We start from the raw sequence: 13,215 nt of genomic DNA, 5'->3' as shown, positions 1-13,215 counted from the left end.
CAGAGTCCATGCAGTCAGTGCAGTTCTGTTCCTGGAGTTCAGAGGCAGCTCTTCTAAGCAGAGCAATTCAGTCAGAAGCCGAAAGAAGCCAGTTTGAATCAGTCATTGTGGAGATGAGTTTTGAGCCAGAACAGATGAGTTGAGCCAGCCAGCCAAAGTTGAGAAAGAACTAGAAATGTGAGCTTTTTCAATAAAAAGTCTCATAAGCTGAAAATATTCTAGGGTTAAATTAGCAGACTGAGGCTGGAATCTAAAGCCTCCAACATGCAGGCTTACATAAGATTACAGTGTATGGAGGTTAGAAGCTTCCAGCCCTAGGTCTAGGGATAGTTAGATAGAAACACTCTGGGCTCAGTCCTAGTCATGTATTAGTAAAGACTGGGTATGATTTTCATCTTATCCCATCATCCGAGGAAATAAAAACAGCATTTACACATGTGGAAATAACCAAGCAATGAATTGCCTTACTGACTTGACTTAAGGCCCATTCTATTATTTGGAACCTCTTAATATTTATTTATTGAATTTTCACTCTTCTAATCTCAGCATAATTTTTATCGTATAACTAGACTTCAATTCACAGAGAATTAGTAACCCTGAGAGGAATTGAGGACAAAACCCTAAGTTGGTCTCTGGCTTCCAGACACTCAGTGCACACATATCTCTGTGTGTGTGAAAATATACACACAACTCTCTCACACATGCACATGCATGTGCGTGCATGCACACACACACTTACACACAGAGAGAGAGAGAGAGAGAGAGAGAGAGAGAGAGAAAGAGAGAGAGAGAGACAGACAGACACACACACAGACAGACAGACAGAGGGAGAAATGTTTATGTCCTCAGAGTTCTATGACATAGCTGTGAGAGGTCCCTTTGATTGGACTGGAATATCTCTCTTCTGTCTTCTGACTACTTTTGCTTCTATTACATTGTGCCCCTTTTCAAGCGAATGTCTGAAAAACTACTGGGTGTTTTCTTCTCTAGATTAGACACCCATGAGGAACCACCTGGAAGCTAACTTTTCTCCCACAGTACATTTGCCAACTGTTGTCCAAGGGAGTAGAAGAGCCAAGCCTGCCTCCTGTAGTAACAAGAACACCACAGACATAATATCCATCTTGAGGCTCCCTTGGAAGTTCTCGCTGAAGCTAGGATTTGGACTAAAATCACCTCCTTCCCTATCTTGTTTATTCTGTAACTGTCTTTTAAGGAATGATTTCCTTAATAGTTATTTACACTCAATTCTTTTCTCAAGGTACGGTTCTATGGACTCCAGTTTAAAGGGTTTTTTTTTTTTTTTTTATGTAAGGAAATAAAGGCCCTCATGTTCTAAATTACTTAAATTAAATTATCAGTAAGGATAAGGTTGTGATTTGATTCGTGTCTATGTGACTGTAAAGCTCTTATTCTAGGTTACATATTTTAACCTTATTAGTAAGTATATGTTACTAGTTGACCTTTGTAAATAAAAGTGGACAGAAAACTTGACCAACTGACACAATTCTATCTATACGTTATGAAATCTATTTGTCATCCAAAAATCCTTGTCAAAGATGTACAGACAAGTTGCACACTTTGCAAATGGGGGCAGCTCAGCAGATATTCAGATGAGGGCTCTCTTTGAAAGTAAGAGTTAACTGAGCAATTCCATTGCTTTCCCTGTTGTTTCTGTAATAAAGTAACACAGATATGATAGTGTAGAGCACCACAGTGATTTACTCAGTTTGGGATAAGACTTCTAACACAGATCACTCTCAGTTACAGTTTAAGTGTTAGAGAGTCCATATGCTCTTTCTATAGGCTATGGGCTACTGGGTATTCCTAGTCCTATATCTGGTTTGTGCTGTATCTCCAACTATCACTCCTGTCAGAGTCTTTCATGCACCCCATCACACTAATTCAGACTCTTGCCAGGACTCTTGTGACTACACCAAACTATCCAAAAAAAAAAAAAAAAAAAATCTAAGATCTTATTTTAGAGTTAGCTGATTTAGCAGTTTGAGTTCCATATTCAACTTTTCCTCACTTTGCCATACAGTATCACACAATCTGAGGTTCTGTTGACCAGATATTGAGCTCTTCCAGAGGGGACAGGGCTCTGCCTACTGTCATGTCCCAGAACTGGTAGTCTCCTTTCCTCATTTTTCTTAGTTTCAAGGTGACAACATGCCTGCAATGGATGTTTCCCTTTATATGCCTGTAAGAACGTTATCTCAGGCAAGTTAAGATAATGTGGCTTTTTGAAGATACTCAGATGTTAAGATTGCTATATAAGGAAATTTAGACATTTCAAAACTGAGATTTGGTGAAGTATTAGAGTAAAGATAGGAAATGCTATATAGACAGTCTTCCACCATGTTCGAGGACTAGGCAATATCGATGTTCTGTGTCTGTCTGAAATACAGCTCCCTATTCATCTGGTTTATACCTATTTACCTGAAGACAGACATCTGGGACTACCTTTATTTTAAAAGTATGTTGTGCTGCTTTTTCCTGTTGCAAAGATCAGTCTTAGTCATGTGTCCACATATCTTTTGTAGAACTGTGACTTCTGAGACTCTTCCTTGCTTTCAAATATATGTTCTACAACAAGACACTCGTGTCATGCTATCTTTACATTCTTACAACCGGGCACATCTTCTGGCACAATGTCAAAGCTCATCACATTGTTTTCCTTAAAGGGCAAATTCATGGTTTCAGAAGTTGTATCTTACGGGTACTTTCTTCATATAAATTTTTATCACTTTTATTATGATTATCACTTTATATCCATAGTAATGACTTAGCATTGTAGAACACAGAGAGACATGTGTTGATAGATACTGAAATATTTATAAAAGAGCATGAATTTAGGGAAAGAAATTAGAGTCTTCAGAATTTGAGGGAGCCCTGAGTAAGAGTCTGAGTGATACTGGTAAGAGGGCTGGTGAGGGCAGCTGATGCCCTTTCTAGTAGGTCCATGGACATGTGTGTCATATGATTATTCCCTTTACATAGAAATAACAATCTTTTTGTATTGATTTGCCTTGCATGTTGCAGATCCTCAGATTTTAATCAAATTATGTCCAAAAGTAATTTCTTCCCTATTACTAACCTGAGCAATTTTATTTGTATCTTATTTTCATTTAAATGTTCAGGTAGATTTCAAGTTTCATCCTCCAGTTGCTTACCATCTGTACTCCTATGGCCTGGAATTTTTTCCACCTAGATTTGCCTAAATTGTGTTAAAAGAGGATCATCCATGAATACTTCATAGCTTTATTTTTTTTTAAAAAAAATGTTCTTTGTTTATTTTTACAAAAATGTTCTTTCACAATTTCATACATTTTCCTATGTATTTTTGCATGCAATAATTCAAAAGCTTTCTTTTTAATTTATTTATTATTTTTTATTTGTTCACTTTGCATCATGATTGTAGCCCCCTCCCTCATTGCCTCCTGGTACCACCCTTCCTCCATCATTCCTTCACCTTTGCTCCCCTAGTCTCAGGAAGGCGAGCTCTCCTTACCCAACATCTGACCTCAGACTATCAAGTCTCATCTGTACTACCTGTGTCTTCTTCCTCCGTGGCCTAGGAAGGCCTCTCTGCCAGAGGAAAGTGATCAAGGGAGGGGAGATGGGACTAGAGTCCACATCAGAAGTAGTCCTTACTCACCATACTGTGGGACCCAGAAGGAGACTGTGCTGCCTATCTACTACATACATGCAAATGGCCTAGGTCCACTTCATACATGGTCCTTGGTTGGTGCATCAGTCTCTGTATTATAGTGTGGTTATCCTGTATTATGTGGCTAATATCTGCTTATGAGTGAATATATACCATGGGTGTCTTTCTGGGTCTGGGTTACTTCACTCAGGATGACATTTTCTAGTTCCATCCATTTTCTTAAAAATGCTTATGTAAAGCAAAGGACACTGTTAACAGAACAAAACGACAGCCCAAGGCTGGGAAAAGATAGTCACCAAGCCTACATCTGACCAAGGGCTAAAATCCAAAATATATAAAGAACTCAAGAAATTAAACACAACCAAACCAAATAACCCAATTAAAAATGGGGGCACAGAACTAAACAGAGAATGCCAAATGGCCAAAACACTTAAAGAAATGTTCAATGTCCCTAGTCATCAGGGAAATGCAAATAAAACAGACTCTGAGATTCCATCTTACACCTATCCAAATGGCTAAGATCCAAAACTCAAGTGACAGCACATACTGGTGAGGATATGGAGAAAGGGGAACACTCCTTCATTGCTAGTGGGAGTTCAAACTTGTACAATCACTTTGGAAATCAATCTGTCATGTTCTCAGAAAATTGGGAATAGGGCTACCTCATGGCCCAGCTAGTCCACTCCTAAGCATATACTGAAAGATGCTCCACCACACAACAAGGACATTTCATTTCCTCAACTATGTTCATAGCAGTCTTATTTGTAATATCCAGAATCTGGAAACAACTTGGATGTCCCTTGGTCGAAGAATGGTTAAAGAAATCATACATTTACACCGTGGAATACTACTCAGCTGTTGAAAACAAGGAAATCTTGAAATTTTCAAGCAAAGGGATGGAACTAGAAACAATCATTCTGAGTGAGATAACCCAGACCCAGAAAGACACACATGGTATATCTTCACTTATAAGTGGAATTTAGCCCAACATACATGTTCTTTGACAGTCTTCACTCAGTGGGGGATCAGGACAGATGCTGGAACTCACTACTGGACTCCAGGTGAGAGGGGTATGGAAGAATGGGGGGATACAAAGACCCAGAGGGCCCAGCAGCTGTACAAGAAGACCAGCAAGACTAGCAGATCTGGACCCACAGGAGGCCTGCATGAACTGTTGAACAAATCAAGGACAATGCATGCAGTACACCTAGATCCTCTATTCAGATCTAGCCAATGGACAGCTCATTCTCCAAGGTTGTGGGGAGAGATGGGACTGCCTCTGACATGAACTTCTATGGTCATAACAACAGATATTTGTTTAATGTTATTTTTCTCAGCTTTCCAGATGTGCACCTTGATTTCTCTAATTTCTTCTCTATGGGTCTTCTCAAGATATGCATTCAGTTACCTTTTCAATCTTGAAGAATATGTAGTATCTTCTTCACATATAGCTATGTTGATGATCTTCATTTTAATCCAGATTAATATTAATCCATTTTTCATTTTACATACCTGTTATGTATATATGTGCACATGTGTATGCAGACATTCATTCATATGTGTGCATATTATGTGGATGCCAGAAGCTGATGTCAGATCCTTGTTTGCTTTCCACCATGTTTACTCAGATGGTCCAGCAATAGCACCTACAACTCGTGAATTTGTCTAGTCTGTCTAGAAGCTTACTCCAAGATCTTTTGTCTCTTCCTCCCAAGTGCTTGAACTATAGACAGGTCTCTGTTTCCACCCATAATTTACTTGGATGCTGGGGACTCTACTTTCATCAATAGTGAACAAATAGGCAGGCCCAAATATGTTGTGGGAAGAAATTGAATAAATTAGATTTTAAAATAGGTGCAGTTAAATGTGTTTCTTAGTCTTTGGATGAATACATTTTGAGACTTTTTAAAAATTTGTTTCCTTTGTCAAATTATTGCAAAATCTACATGCTGGTGAACTTTCGGAGACAATAAGAATATATCTCTTATCATAATTATGTAAATATTGTTCTATGTCGTCCATGCATTCTTTCATATGGTATATTTTTCATTTTTAACAATTTTGAGAGTCATAGATGTCTCAGAATATGATGCATACTAGTGACCTTAAACTATGCTTCTCACCAAAATATGTGTATCTTCTAATATTCTTAGAATTATATATATATATATATATATATATATATATATATATATATATATATATATAATTAAACATGCCTAGAGCTATTATAAGGTACATAAATGCATATAATCCAAGTACTACATATGATTTCATATAATTCATGCATTCATTTATACCCAACCATTTGCTTAAATGTGAGACTATTTGAAATTCTAGTTTAAATGAAAAGTATTTTCATTTATATCTAATCAGTTACTGAGCACATAACATGTGACACACGATCTTTTCATCATATTTCTTCTAGAAACACAGTCTCACATTCAAATCATCCCAACTTGACTTCTGAACTATAATGTCTTTAAGACTGCAACTTTTTTTAAGGTTCCAACAAAAACTGAAAAACTGAAAGATACTATGTTAGCAGAAACAAAAGGAACACATAGCTATCAGTGGACATGAAGAAAAAATGCTTGGTCGGTTAAATGCAAAATCAGCCATCAATAATACATTTAAAAAATTTAAAGGGTCTTAAAGAAAAAGATGGTTCAAACCTGGAAAAATTGTAGGAGTTTGTCACAATTGTCTCTTCTGCAATCTCCCCAAGAACGATTTCTAAAGTTAAAAGGATGATAAGTCTCTCCAAGAGAAATTATAAGATAGGCACTGTTATAACTGGGAATCATTTTACTGCTTTATAGGAATTTAATCTTTAAACTTCCTTTACTAGGTCATAGGACAAGGAAATTATCAGAAAATTTATAAGACAATTGAATCTCTGTATAAAACTGGACATTAGGGAAGTAAGTCAAATTTAGGTGAAAATCAAAGCTACTAGAAATTTCTGAAGATAAAAGACAAATTTCATGTAATCTAGGCACAAAGCTAGAATAGAATTGAGAACAAGTCATACCAGTCATTTCTATCGATCAAAAGTGACTTTGCCGTTGTGAATCGTTGTCAGTTTAACTGCTAGGCGTGCATAGCAGCATTGCCTCGGTTATGTGAGCGTTACATTCTCAGCCCACGGCTCCCACTGCTCTGCTTAATATCAATAAAGTTTTACTTTGAAAATGCTCTAGTGATTCACATATATGACTTTTCAGGAATGCACAAATTAGTTTGCTACTTTCCTATCAATAGCTCTGAAAGCATGACATGTCCATCTATTCAGTTCCTCGCAGTGATCTTTAGTGAACTTGTAAATCACACCAACTACAAATCCTCAATAAAAGTAAATTTCATGGATATATTTGTAATACACTGCAACTGGGATTCCTATGTTTGGCTGTGTTTAAAATGTTATTTCTCTTGTCGACAGTACAGGTGGTAAGAGAACTAGGAATAAAGATGTATCACCTTCATTTGACATAAATAAGTGTTTGGGGATTATTGAATGGAAATTGAACAGGAAAGGGGCATACAGAGTTTATGTGAATGTGTGACTTCAGAGCTCAAGGATTCACTAAGGTATTTTATGGATTACAAAATAATGAAAATAATACCTTTTCCCTTCAAGACTCCAAATGTTTTAAAGAATAGTAATTTATATTTAAATGCCCCCTCTAAATTCCCACATTACAGGAAATGGTAAATGTAATTTTTCATAGATCCAATGGAAAAAACCATTCCCTTGTTTGTTTCTCTGGAGACCACTTAGGTCTGTCTGCAAGGGTAGAAAATTGTTCATAGGAAATATGCTGTAAGCAGCTAGAAACATCTTTTATATTCCCTCTAAAATGTTTCATTTATTGCCTTGTTACCTCTTCCTTTTGCACTAGGTTTATCCTTCTGAGATAAGGACATGCAAACATCTCTGAAAAGGTCTCTTCTACTTATTCATACACATTTGGATATTAGTGAAGAAATGTTTATTACAGAATAGGGTGTTATTGCCAGCTAACTATTCCCTGGAGTCTTCACTACATCGAACGTTGCTTGGCGATTTCTATGATTTTCTCCCTCTAATTTGCAAGAATGAAGAGTTAAGAAATCCAAAGAATGTACATTCTATAAAGTGGTAAATCTGGTCTTTATTCTGTGTTTGCTTTTTTCCTATGCAAAAGCTTTACACATAAAGAAAGCGAAAAGTTTAAAAGGTTTGGAGAGCAGCCACACTTTTGCCTATGGCAAAGGTAAAGTCATTCCTAAGGGGGGGGGGGCATTAGAAAACACAGCTTGAGTGACAATTTCAATTTGGGGACAGTCTGGAGGAAGGACTCTTCAGTTGAGAGGGAAATGCATTTGTATCCACAATGGGAAAGTAATGAGTCAGAAGGTAGATCATTTTTATCTTTCCTTTATTAATGACATAAATAAATAAATTTTTGAGATGTCATTATTTCACCTGATTGTAACACTCCAGAGCTTAGTTTGTGAGGCCTTTGACATTTTGGGCCCTGATTTAAAGCTAATTCTCCACGACTCCTTATGATATACTATGTGTGTTATTTCATGCTTCTGGAATTTTTTACACTTTGTTTTAAGGATTCTTATTCATTCTTATGTGATAAGTTGTGTGTAATTAACCTCTTGACTCCACTTCAAGCCCTGCTTCTTTTAGGATGCCACCTCTGCAGTGCTTCCTTCCAGCCATTCACAGAATTGTGTCCTCCTGGCACTGGCATTCGATAGGCTGTTCCAAAACTCGTAATTTGCATTTCTTCTTAGATCATAGTCTGTTTCTTTTTAATATAAATGCTATTAATTTATATGGGAGCATATAGTCCACCATAGTACCTATGTAATATATAGCATGGACAACAGTATTTACTCAATAATTCTTTACATACATTAAAGAACTTTACGATGGTTTAGTTAATATGGCATTTATCTTCAAAATATTTTCAGTGATACATATATCCTGGTTAGAAGCCAATACCACTAGGTAATTCATCCTTATTTTGTTCAAAGTAACAAAATAGTAACTGTGATTGCTCCCATTAGATATAAATTATATTCACGGAAATAAGTAAAGATAGTAATTTCTATGACAATTCTTAATTCAACATTTCTGTTTACCAGGATAGATTTTTCTGTGTACATTTCAGTGCATCAGCATTGAGAGAACTATTCATAAAATTCACATCTTAATCATTTTTAATGTTTTGTTTCTTTCATTTTAGGTAATAAAGATTGCCTAAGACCATCAGAAAACACAGGTATTTACATTTTGACGCCAAAGAATAGAAAAATGAGTCATGAAATAGTAACAGAAGTAATTTTACAGTTGAGATCACCACAACACGAGGAACTGTACTAAACGGTCTCAGCGTTAGGAAGTTGAGAGCCACTTGTTTCTACCTACCTATGTGCTCCTGAGCAGTAGACACTTCTGAAAGGCACAGTTGTTTCATTCGTTTGCCATTTTCTCTGCCAAGAATATTCTTTCCTCACATCATGATGCCCTCCGTACAGCCTTCATGTACTCATCAGAATTCACAGAGGTCTTGTATATTCAGTTTAGTTCATGCAGTCCCTTGCTTTTCCTCTTCACCCACCCTCAGCAGCACCACTGTCCTTTCTGGGAAGCAGGGAGATCTTCCTGTGCATTTGGAGTTTCTGATGACTCCTGCCATGCCTTCCGAGGGATCAGCTCCTCAGCCTCGTTTATCCTCCTCCCCTTGCCTCTGTGTTGTCCTCTTCTCTTCTTACAAATACATCACTTTAAGTGCAGAATTGATTTCATCTTAAGGCCCTGAACTGGCCACATCTGAACATCTCTGTAGTAGATGATATTCGTAATTAACACAGTTCTCTTTGCTTTTCACAAAAGCAAATAATCCGAATCATTGTGATATATAAAACATTGTATCTGTTGGGGGAACTACTGTCTCTATAACATGGCCTTTGAAAGGAATAATATTGATTTTGTGAACAGTCTTAGGTAGGTTCCATTAGTAAACACAGTGAAGGTAGACAGTGGCTCGAGCTATGATCTACATATTTTATAGTTGTTCTGGATGTGTGTTGGAGTAAGCAGAAGACAAAATCTCATTATAGTTTTTCCTAACACCTTTTTATCATGTGGAAAAGTTATTCATTATATTCACCATCGTGAAATAAATGGATATTTATGGAGAAGCACAAGCAAAAAACAAAATAGAGACACTACTATTGGGAACAATAGGAGCAGATTAATGCATTAGATACCAGTATGGAGCCACTGATTCCATGTAAAATTGTTCAGCTATCACTGCAGAAAACTTGTTCATAGGAGATAATAGCGTAGTGGGCTCTTTTTTTTTTTTTTTTTTTAAGTAGCATAAGTTATAATTGGAAATGAACCAAAATGCATGGAAGTAATCCAATACCAGAGGTGTCTGAAAGGCTACCAAATTCCAACAGGAGTCTCTGCAGAGAGAATGGTGATCCCCAATCTGCTGTCTGAGAAATGCAGGTAAGGAACGGAACAAAGGTGTTCTGAGGATCCCTGGATAGAACGGAAATTCTGCCCAGGATGGAGAGTCAGTTCTGACTTCTACTGGGTGAGACAGACAGTGAATCGAGGCTTACACAACAGCCTCAGGATCTAGGATTCTTCAGATTCCCCCAATTTTCTCCCACCAAATTGGAGCCTGATACAATCCAAAATAAGGTAGGTTAACAACTTTAACTGAAGGGAGAAAGGAAGATACGTTGGAAATGGAGTCCCTCCGCTGTCATTACTTTGCGCTACATCCTGCTTTTGGAGCATGCGCAAACTCCTGTGTAAGTTAAGCTTGGGGTTTTTATTACTCTCATTCTGGATATAAGCACCAGGTTCAAAGCCAAAAAGTTTAAGTGAATAAAATACCATGGGTGTTTTTGTAATTCAAGAAAGCTTCCAGAATCTAATGTAGGTTTTACTGAGGGAGAGAATTACTCTACAGATCAGATTTCCAGGGGTATTAAGAGAGAAAATAAAGTGAGTTCATTTTGCCAGCTCTACTCCTTCAGATTATTATAACTACATATAGATAAATCAGATTTAAAAGTATAAATTTATTTATGCATATATCATGTGAATAAAGCATGTTGTCTTCTCTATTTCATTTTTTCTTTTGAGAATTTCTATTTCATTGTTCTAGCAATTATATTTACATATGCCTTTTTAAATTTTATTTTATTGTATTATATATAAGTAATATATATAAATATATAAGTAATATATACAAATACAAATATATATAATACATATTATTTATTATATATTAAATATATTAATTTATTCAGATTAGATCTAAAGTATTATCCCATCACTTGTATCCTCCCATTCCTCCCTCCCTCCTGCTTTCACCCTATTCCCCTCCCCTAGGTCATATGCCTTTTGTCATAAATGCTTTAGGTATAAATGAATAAGTATAAAGCTTTTAAAAATATTTTATTAATTTATTCATAATACATCTAACTTGTTAGCCCATCTCTCATATCCTCCCATTCCTCCCTCTCTCTCGCTTTCCTCCTACTCCCCTCCCCTATGTCTGTGACTGAGGGGGACCTCTACCCCTCATGGGGTATCAAGTCTCTTCTTGGTAGCCTCTATCCTTTCTCTGAGTGCTACCAGGCCTCCCCATCAAGGAGATGTGGTAAAAAATGGGGCACCAGAGTTCATGTGAAAGTCAGTCCCCACTCTCCACTCAGTGATGGAGAATGTCCTGTTCATTGGCTAGATCTGAGTAGGGGTTCGAAGTTTATTACCCATATTGTCCAATAAGTGTAAAATTTTTTATGAGGAGTCTGTATCTTCCTTTATAATTAGAGAAATCTTCACTTTACCTGAACCCCACATGTAATGAAATAAGTTTGATATCCTACCATACTTGCATATAAATGTTTCTAAAACACAAATCATCTCAAATCACTAGGATCAGAATTAGATTTGAAAAATGTATTCAATAATGTGTTCAAAATGAGGTGGAATTAATTCTAATTGAATTCACAGAGGGCTTGAAATTAGATGTAAATTTGTAATATTAGATTACATTATATAGTGAATCTGTATAGGGTTTGCATTCCAAAACTGTGCCGTGTTGCCATCTGAGAAGCATTTAGCCAGAACATCTGAACAGGACTTACACCTTAAGTCTTCCTCCCACTCCATCACCTAAAGGTCATTGAAGGATCTGCCTATTTTAGTTATAAATGTTAAACAGATTACATACAAAGTAACTAAGATGTATGTTTTACAGAAGGGAAAAACAGAAATAAAATAAGAACTTTGATGGCTATAATGATTCATGACTGTTTTCAGGGAACCAAGGGGGCAAAGACAGGATTATCACAAGTTTAAGGCCAGCCTGGTCTACAAAACAGGAGGCAAAGACAGGACTGCTACAAGTTTGAGGCCAGCCTGGTCTACAAATCAGGTTTCAGAGGAGTCAAGAGATCTTGATGTGAAAATAAATATAGTTTTTATGAGTGCTAAGAAGTATTTCTTAGCAATGGACTACTTTAAGACCTTAGAGACGAACCTATAAAATATTGGATTTGGATGTGAAGGCTAGCAGCAATCTGTACTTTCAGCATGCTAGCAATAAAAAAAATTCATTTGGAACTGACATTGGTAATCTATTCAAAAATATCTTTGAGATTTTGCAAATTGGTCCTATGCATGAAAAAGTAAATGTTTTCCAAAGAAGATTACCGTTTTAAATGAGGTGTGTTAAGATATTTTAGTATGTAAAAGTTAGTATAATGATCTCATTCTCACTAATATAATTCATGAAATGAAGTATGCAGTCTGTTGAAATAGCTATCCATGAAAAATTAAGCTCTGAAATATAACAAAAATGAGTAAGTATTGACGTTCATCATTGCCCTAAAAATATAGTTTGCCAAAATCACTGGTTTTAATTAAACAACATTTCGAGTTCAAGCAATCTTTAAACAGCTCTATTATCTTTATATTAGCTGATTTCCACTTCCTGCTCCTTTATGGATAGAGTGTTTGCTAAGAATAGGAATGTCTTAAGCAAAGTCCTCCCTTTGGCTCTAACACTAACAGAGGTAGGCATGGAGTTTACTGGAGGCAGGGAAACTCTGCTTCAACAGGGATTTCCATGGATGCTTTCTCTCCTCTTCAACAGAACCCCTTTTTTTTTGTTTCTTTCACTTTCTCTAGCTCTCAGTGGAGACTCAAGGGGCTGACGTATGGTCCTGATGTCATACAAGCATGAACATATATTCTGGTCTAGAAGAAGAACGAGAAAGAGAGATAGAGGGTCCAGATCCTCCCTCTCTGCTTCTCATGTTTAGAGCATAATTATTAGAAAGTTAGTCTACGGAGCTGGATTTCTAGTTCCTGAACATGAATGCATTACAGGTCAAGCCACATCCATTAAATGAGGAACCAGTCTATTTGAGTGAACTGACTTGAAAGATGCACAGACACCTAGTGCTGCCTACCAAATTGCAGAAAAAAAGATTCAGAGTGCTTTGTT

The sequence above is a fragment of the Acomys russatus genome, chromosome 10 (assembly GCF_903995435.1).
Source record: "Acomys russatus chromosome 10, mAcoRus1.1, whole genome shotgun sequence".
NCBI classification, from domain to species: Eukaryota; Metazoa; Chordata; class Mammalia; order Rodentia; family Muridae; genus Acomys; species Acomys russatus.
This window is presented reverse-complemented; position numbering follows the sequence as displayed.